At 46.1% G+C, this 7,433-nt stretch overlaps 2 pseudogenes; both read right to left on the bottom strand.

The window, feature by feature from the left end:
- Positions 1–312: 312 nt before the first annotated feature.
- LOC141422918 (olfactory receptor 2AT4-like) lies at positions 313–3,321 on the bottom strand (annotated as a pseudogene).
- Positions 3,322–4,635: 1,314 nt separating this feature from the next.
- On the bottom strand, positions 4,636–5,187 carry LOC109702548 (group XIIA secretory phospholipase A2 pseudogene; annotated as a pseudogene).
- Between the last annotated feature and the right edge of the window lie 2,246 nt (positions 5,188–7,433).

The raw sequence follows: 7,433 nt of genomic DNA, 5'->3' as shown, positions 1-7,433 counted from the left end.
TTATGATAATGAAGTATCTGAAGCAATTAATTTGTAAAGAGGAAAAAGATTGTTTCGGCTCCTGGTTCCGGAGATTCCATTCCAAGATGAGGCAGTGTCATCACTTTGGGTGTCTTGCTACAGAGGCAGGAGGCAGTAGTGTGTGGCAGAGCAAACTACTTACATCTTGAGCTAAGAAGCAAAAAGGAAGAGGAACAGACTAGTTCCCAATGCCCTTTGAAAATACACCCACAATGACCTAAATACCTCCCATAAGGCCCCATCTCCCATAGGTCCATAGCACCTCCCATTAATGCCACCCTGAGTGACCACCTACATGTGGGTACCATAAAAGTTGCCTACCACCAAGGGCTGGGAGCTGGAGATGTAGAATTTTGAACATCCCTTCTTGGGAACTGATGGAAAGCACGGAGGCCTGGATGTGGGCGTAGGAGAGAAGCACCGGGAGCAGGGGGACAAAGGACACCACCATAGTGATGTAGAAGCCCATGAGGGTCTGCGGGGTGGGATCAGAGCATTAAGCCTGGACATGTCCAGGTGGTCACAGAGCAGTGGGAGACACAGGCAATGATATCAAATGCCATCTGGGAGGTCTGTACCCGTGGGGTGGGCAGGAAGAGAGCAGTGAGCCAGAACTAGCTGCCAGTGCAGCACTGGCCTGTGTGGTCATGTGGACTGGGTATGCAGCAGGTGGCAAATGGCCGCATGGACTCTGATCATCAGGAAGAAGACTTCACAGTGGCGGAAGCTGTAGAAAAGGTACATTTGCAGGAAGTAGGTGGGGAAGCTGAGGAAGCAATTCCCAAGCAGGAATAGGGCCAGGACTTGGAAGCAATGATTGTGGTGGAGAGAATGCCCAGATCTGAGCGGTTCATCAAGAAGAATTACGTGGTATTCTGGAATCTGGGCTCTGCCACCACGACCACCAGGATAAGGGCATCATCCACCAGGATGAGCAGATAGTTTAAGAAGAAAATGGAGCCTGGGTATGATGGTGCACACCTGTAATCCCAGTTCTCAGGAGGCTGAGGCAGGAGGATGGAGAGTTCAGGAGAGTAAGTTTGAGGTTGGCCTGTCCTATATACTGAAACCCTTATCTAAAAGGGGAAGGAGAGAAGGGAGGAGGAGAAGAAAAAGAGGAGAAGGAGGAGAAAGGAGAAAAGGAGGATGACGACAATGATGAAAGGAGAAAGGGACAGGATAGAATAGAAACTCTGGCAAAGAGGGATGTCTACCATGTAGAGATGGAAAAGGAGTCCTCTGATCCATTGCAGGTTGTGGCTTCCCAGATGGGTCAGAGATAGATGTCTGCAGACAGACATTGGGAACATCAGGGCACATCTGGAAACCAGAATGGTCAGGATACTTTAACTAGAATGTACATCTTTTTCTTTCCAACCATGGATCTCAATCCCAATGTTTTCTTTTTTATGTCAGAAATTTTATTGCACATCAAGACATCCAAGATTGTGAGGTGTGTAACAGCAATGGCGAGAAGAGCTGGTTCTGTTTGGTGGGGAAGAGAGGTAAGACAAAACACCTAAAGGGCTGTGGAAAGGAATGAACAACATGTACAAAGAGTTAGTGCCAGTGACCACAGCTTCAGGAGCCCAGAGTTCAGTTCCGCATAGGGAAGAAGTTTCCTTCAACCAGAATTATCTCATAATGTGAAAGGCATGCTTGAAAAATTGGTGAATTCCTTGTAACAACACATGTGCAGGGCTGCAGTCTTTTTGTCTGGAATGCTGCAGAGGAGATTAAATACTTAAGTATTAAAACTTTTAAGTAAACTTCTATCCCTAGGTCCACTGGTTTCAGAAGTGGGTGGGGAGGAACCTACATGAACTACATCAATAGACTGCAAGGTTGGAGGGAAAACGCAGCACTTCTGAGAGAAAAGATGTGAGAAGCAGCTGTTCAAGTATTCTAGTGCCAATCACAAAGCTAAGGAGCTCCTTTTTCAGTTCAAGTAGCTCTTTTAAAGATATGTGATATCCTGTGCTAGTTCCTGCTGCCACAGGGAAAGGGACATTTGGGTTATGGTATTGTTGATGACCCACCTGGCAGATTTTGCCGACTGTCAAATCAGAATCTTCACCACAGTCATTTGACACAAGCCTGTCTCATTCAGATTTCTCTACATAGTTCCTTCATGGGGTTCTTTTTAACTCAGGACTTCCTGAAGACAAAAGAATCACTGGTTGAAAACGAGCGAAGTTCACTACCAAGGGCAAAGTCTATATAATTTACTCTGAGGTTCTCTTGAAGTGCTCTCCAAGCCTGAGTTTGATTATCAGCAGCCTCAGTAAAGACTAGGAGCTCACAAGTGCTAAGAATTCTCCAGTATGGGTTCTTTCAGGGATGGTGGAAGAATCCAGCGCTTGGGAGGCTGAGGCAAGAGGATCAAGAGTTTGAAGTCATCCTGGGTTATATAGCAAGATCCTGTCAAAAAAAAGAGATGGAGAAGGAGAAGCAGAGGAGGGGAGAGCAGGTAGAGGAGGAGGAAAAGACTAAGAAGAGGAGGGAAGGAGGAGGAGGGGAAAAGGGAAGAGAAAGAAGGAGAAGTGGGGAGGGGAGAGAGAGAGGGGGAGAAGGAGGGAGAGAGGGAGAAGAGAAGAGGAAAAGCCAGGGAAGAGTAGGGACTCTGGCTTCTGCTCTGCTCTGGATTTAATTCCTCCTCTGTGCCCACTCCCTCCCTAGGGCTTGAATGAGTGTCTGTGTCAGTGCCCTTTGTCTTTGTCTCTGCATCTTCCCCCACTGGAGGATTCCCTTTCTGTGCTAGCTTTATCTTTTGTTATTTTTTTTTAGGGAGCTCTGCAAAGTGCCATCTGCTTAACCCAGAAAGGCCTTCCCTTTCTGTGTACCTGTACCTCTCCCTCTGTGTGTCCATCTCCAGGTACTCTGTGATCTGTCTTTGCATCCTATCTCTTTGTCATATCATACAGTGACCTGCCAGAACTGCCCTGATTTTAGACTGAAAGTTCCTCAGTTTCCAGACTGTTGGACACCCTAAGAGGACAGAGACATTGTATATTTCTTTGATAAAAGCAGTCATTTCTTTTGAAGAAATCCACATTGAATTCTGTTCCCCAAGAGGGGAAAAAAAAACAAACTCCAGGGCACTTCCTCCCCCTGACTACTCAGCTCAGCAGGTGTCACTGTTCAGCTGTTTCATGCTCCCTCGAGCTTCCTTCCCTGGCTCTAGCTCAGAGGGTACCACAGAGAGCTGGACAGTCACAGAACCAGGGTCATGAGAAGACCAAGCTCTGAGGACAGTTACCGGATGGTATGGCCTGGGTATTTGTCCCCTCCAAAATTCATGTTGAAACTTAATCTCCAAATTTGGAGGAGTGTTAGGGAAATTAGGTTTAGATGAGGTCATAGGATAGGGTCCCTGTGATGGCATTTGTGGCTTCATAAGAAGAGGAAGGAGACCTAACTCAGCAACCTCCTCTGTCTCACCATGTGAGGCCCTCCACCATGTCCTGACCAGCGGGAGGCCCTTCCCTGATGCCCGATGGATGCCCCTGCTCTTGGACTTCCAGAACAGTGAGTTGAATCCATCTTTATTCTTTTTTCAATATGAAGAACACTTTTGTGTGTGTGTGTGTGTGTGTGTGTGTGTGTGTGTGTGGTACTAGGGATTGAATCCAGGGCCCCGTGCATGCTAGGCAAACACTTAACCACTGAGCTACATCCCCGATCCTGAAGAATACTTTTTAATAATTTTTATCACTGACTAATTTTTGTAAGTAAAAGGTTACAGTCCTTTAAGCATCTACTTTGAGGATCAGGTGTTAAGGAATAAACATCAAAGCATACGACATAGAGTTCTCTGATGTGTTAGTTGAAAGAACTTTTCATTTTTCTCAATCAATCCATCTCTTCTCCAACTTACAGAAAAGGCTATAGCAGAACATGACATCTGCTATAAAAGCGGTTCGTAAAACAGGAGGACTGTGTTTCTGGATCTTGTTCATGTCACCTTCCAGGCACATTACAGGATATTTAGATTCCTAAGTTTGCCCCTGAGAGGTCACCAGCTGATGGTTCTAATTTTACAAGAGAAGGAGACACGGAAACCTTGTCCTTATAACTAGCATGACATATTCATATGCTTTGTGGGTTACAGAGAAACACCAAATTATATGTAATTAAAATGGAGACAAAATTAAGTTAATTCCTTTGAGGCACAAATGTGTATTTAAAATTTAGTAGTAAACAAATAATCTAAGTGACGATCTTCCCATATGTCCAAATAAGATAATATTGAACAGACCTTATAGTGACTTTTATATTTGATCTCATTTGTGTCTTATTAATATGATTGTGAAAGCTGAATTAGATACTTTTTAAATGTCTTCCCTTAACACACACCTGTTCCTGGTGTTAAGACAATGTGGCCACAGAGGCAGAATCGTGGGAGGACACCTGGGAAGGAGTCATGCATAGCTTCCTCTGTGCTAACACTCCACTCCAACACTTTTCCAAGTTTTAAAGTCAATATACAGCTATGTAAGGTCTACAGATGACCCTTTCGCAAGAATAAGGCAGCTTTATGCTGTGAAAACATTAATTCTTCAGCAAAAGTTATACCCTTCCCTCCACATCTGTCACCAGCTGTCAGGATCTTCTTTAAAGATGAGTTTTTTCTTCATGACAACACCTCCACAGGCTCATTGGCTGTCCAGGTATGGTTTACAATCTAAACGTAGAACACTGTCTAACAGGAGTTTTGCTGTTGTTTCACAGGCCTGAATGTGCGGAATGTGATGTTCTCTGCATGTCTCGGCAGATCTTGCTTGGAGAGGCAATACTGGAACTCCTCATCACAGTCATTCTTGCCTTTGTCACAGGTTTCATAGTTCATCCTGTGTTGATTGTAGCACTTTGCAGGGAAAAGAGGATGATGTTAAGATGAATACCAAACAATGGAGAACCACATCCCTTTGGCATGGAAGAGGCTTTGTTCCATCACTACACTTGTACTGGCAGAGCCCATCCTTGCTCCCAAAGACGTCCAAGGTAGCATTCAGGTACATGTCTATCATGTGACTGTTGTTCCCAATGGTCTTCAAGATGGCTCTCCAGTTGGTGAGCTGAGCCTGCTCCTGCTCCTGGCGTCTACCTGACAGCAGTAGCCAGGAGGAGCAAGAGGGTAAGAGCAGGCTTGGGGGACAGGACCATCCGTACAGCCAGGCCACATCCAGCCAGGCTGGATGGCCCTCATAGAGTCCCCAGGGCTCCCTAAGCAGCAGCATGGGCCCCAGGCTCAACTGTGGCCAGCTCCATGCTCACACCTCCTTCCTGGGTAGCTGCCTGGTACATACCACCCTCACTGAGTTGCCTCAAGGAGATGGTGCCATTGCAGGGACATATGGCCCCACGCACCCCATCACTTAGGCTGATGATTCAAGCCTAAAGAATAAAGCTGCCTCAACCTTTATTCTTTATAAATTTCCCAATCTATGACATTCAATTATAGCAGCAGAAACCAGACTAAGACACTGGGCCCTCCTGGCAGCTCCAATACCTCTGATGTGAGACTTTTTGGCCCATAAAACTGAGCAGAGAGATATTGACCTGTCTTTTATCTTGGGCTTGTCCCTCTAAGCCATTCAGGACCAGGTGATGTTGACTTCTGGATCACTGCCACTTGTACTCCCTTCAACAGTTCCACTTGAGTTTTCTAATACCACCTCCAGCTTCTCCCTGTTCAAACACAGTCTTTCTCATGTCACAGAACAAGGAACAGTGGAAACCACCCCGCAGCTAGTTTCACCCAAGTCTTTTTCTCACAACTGCAGACATCAGCCTGTAGGGTGTGGGGGAGGACCGTCAGTCCCAGGTCAACAACAGGTCAAAGTCAGAGCTAATCCTGGAAAATAGGCTTCCTGGCTCTGGCTTTTGTTCTTTCTACCAAGCCAGTCCACCCAGAGAATTTGGAGGCTCTGGTTTCCACCTGGGGAAAAATTAAGCCAAAGGTTTAATTTTCCTCTCTGTTTCTGAGGCTAGTATCAGAGACAACTGTAAATTTTGGTTTCATTCTTAGAGCATTTTAAAACAGTTTCAGATGGCCTGGGTACTGAGCAGAGGCTCTAGATGACTAGGAAAATGGTGTTCTCAGGAAATGATGTAAGGAAAAGGTAGACTGGGCATATTTTCATCTTGGCAGCCACGCTTCACATTCTGAGCATAAATGTTTTGCACTTGCTGCCTGGATCATCATAAACCTCCATCAATATTTTTGGATAGTCTAATTTATTAATAGAAAGGGTAACGTGTTAACCTGAAATTTTTCTCACAATGACCCAGTGAGCAGGGATTTTTCTTTTCTTTGCCTTTAGCATCTAAGTAAATACAACTATACTTCTCTGAAAATTGCTGTACTTCTGAGAGCTTGTTCCCACCAGCAGTAGGGATCATGTAAGGCTGGTGGTACAAAGTTTGCTGGGAAATCTCAAAACATGAAAGCCAGAAGGGTCCTTAAAAAGCAAGCAATATCATCCAACCCCCCATTTCCACCCTCACCATCCTTTCAAATGACAATGGCTCAAAGAGGGGAGTGACTCAGTGAGGATCACACACAGAATTGGTAGCAGTTATACCAGAATCCTACTCCTCCCAAGGGCCCACCCTGGAAGAGACACTGAAGCTCACTTAGCCCAGATAATTCTAGGGGTCGTCATCTGGTACGTCTGTTTCTCTCACCAGCCTGGGGGTTCCTTAGGACCAGGGATTGGTTCTGAGCCTCTCCTATAAAGCCAACATGTCGGTAGAGCCCAAGTACCTTGCTTCCTGATTTTCCACAGGCATAGACTGGACTATGGCGCCCTGACAGTGTCAGGGTTTTCTGTCCAGCACTGCTGTAGAATTGGACGCAATTCGGCTCTGTCGAGAGTTTCTGTTGCCAAAGGGATGGGGAGGTCCAGAGAGGATTATGACCTGGCTAATGTCACACAGTGGGCAATACAGCAGCACAGCCAGGCAGCCTAGAATGTGGTAAATTGGAGCAAAAAGAACGCAGCTACCTCCCTTCTCAGATTCAGGTAAGGTTCTCATACTGCCTGCTTCCCAAAACCCTGTCCTCCAGAACTGGGCTCCACCTTGGGCTATGACTAGCTCTAGCCACTTCACTTTTAGCCTTCCTGCCTGAGGTCTCTGTAGGCCAGCCTAGCTGTCCAATCCAGGCCACTCCAACTGCTCCTTCCTCTCCCATCCAGCACTGCCTCATTGAGAAGAACCAGCTTGGGACCGAGCCTGGTTCCATTAAACCCCCAAGCTCTACCTCCTCCTAGTCTACTAGGGTGTTGACCCCTAGAGATCTTCTGCTGGGGCTCTGAGTAGCACTTTTGAGGCACTCCCAGGTAGCTCGTTAGCAGCTACTACTGGGCTTTGCTGATAATAACAAGAATAACAAGATTAATGGTCCT

This window comes from Castor canadensis, chromosome 1, assembly GCF_047511655.1.
Source record: "Castor canadensis chromosome 1, mCasCan1.hap1v2, whole genome shotgun sequence".
NCBI lineage: Eukaryota > Metazoa > Chordata > Mammalia > Rodentia > Castoridae > Castor > Castor canadensis.
The sequence above is the reverse complement of the archived record's forward strand: the minus strand, read 5'-3'. Positions and strand labels throughout refer to the sequence as shown.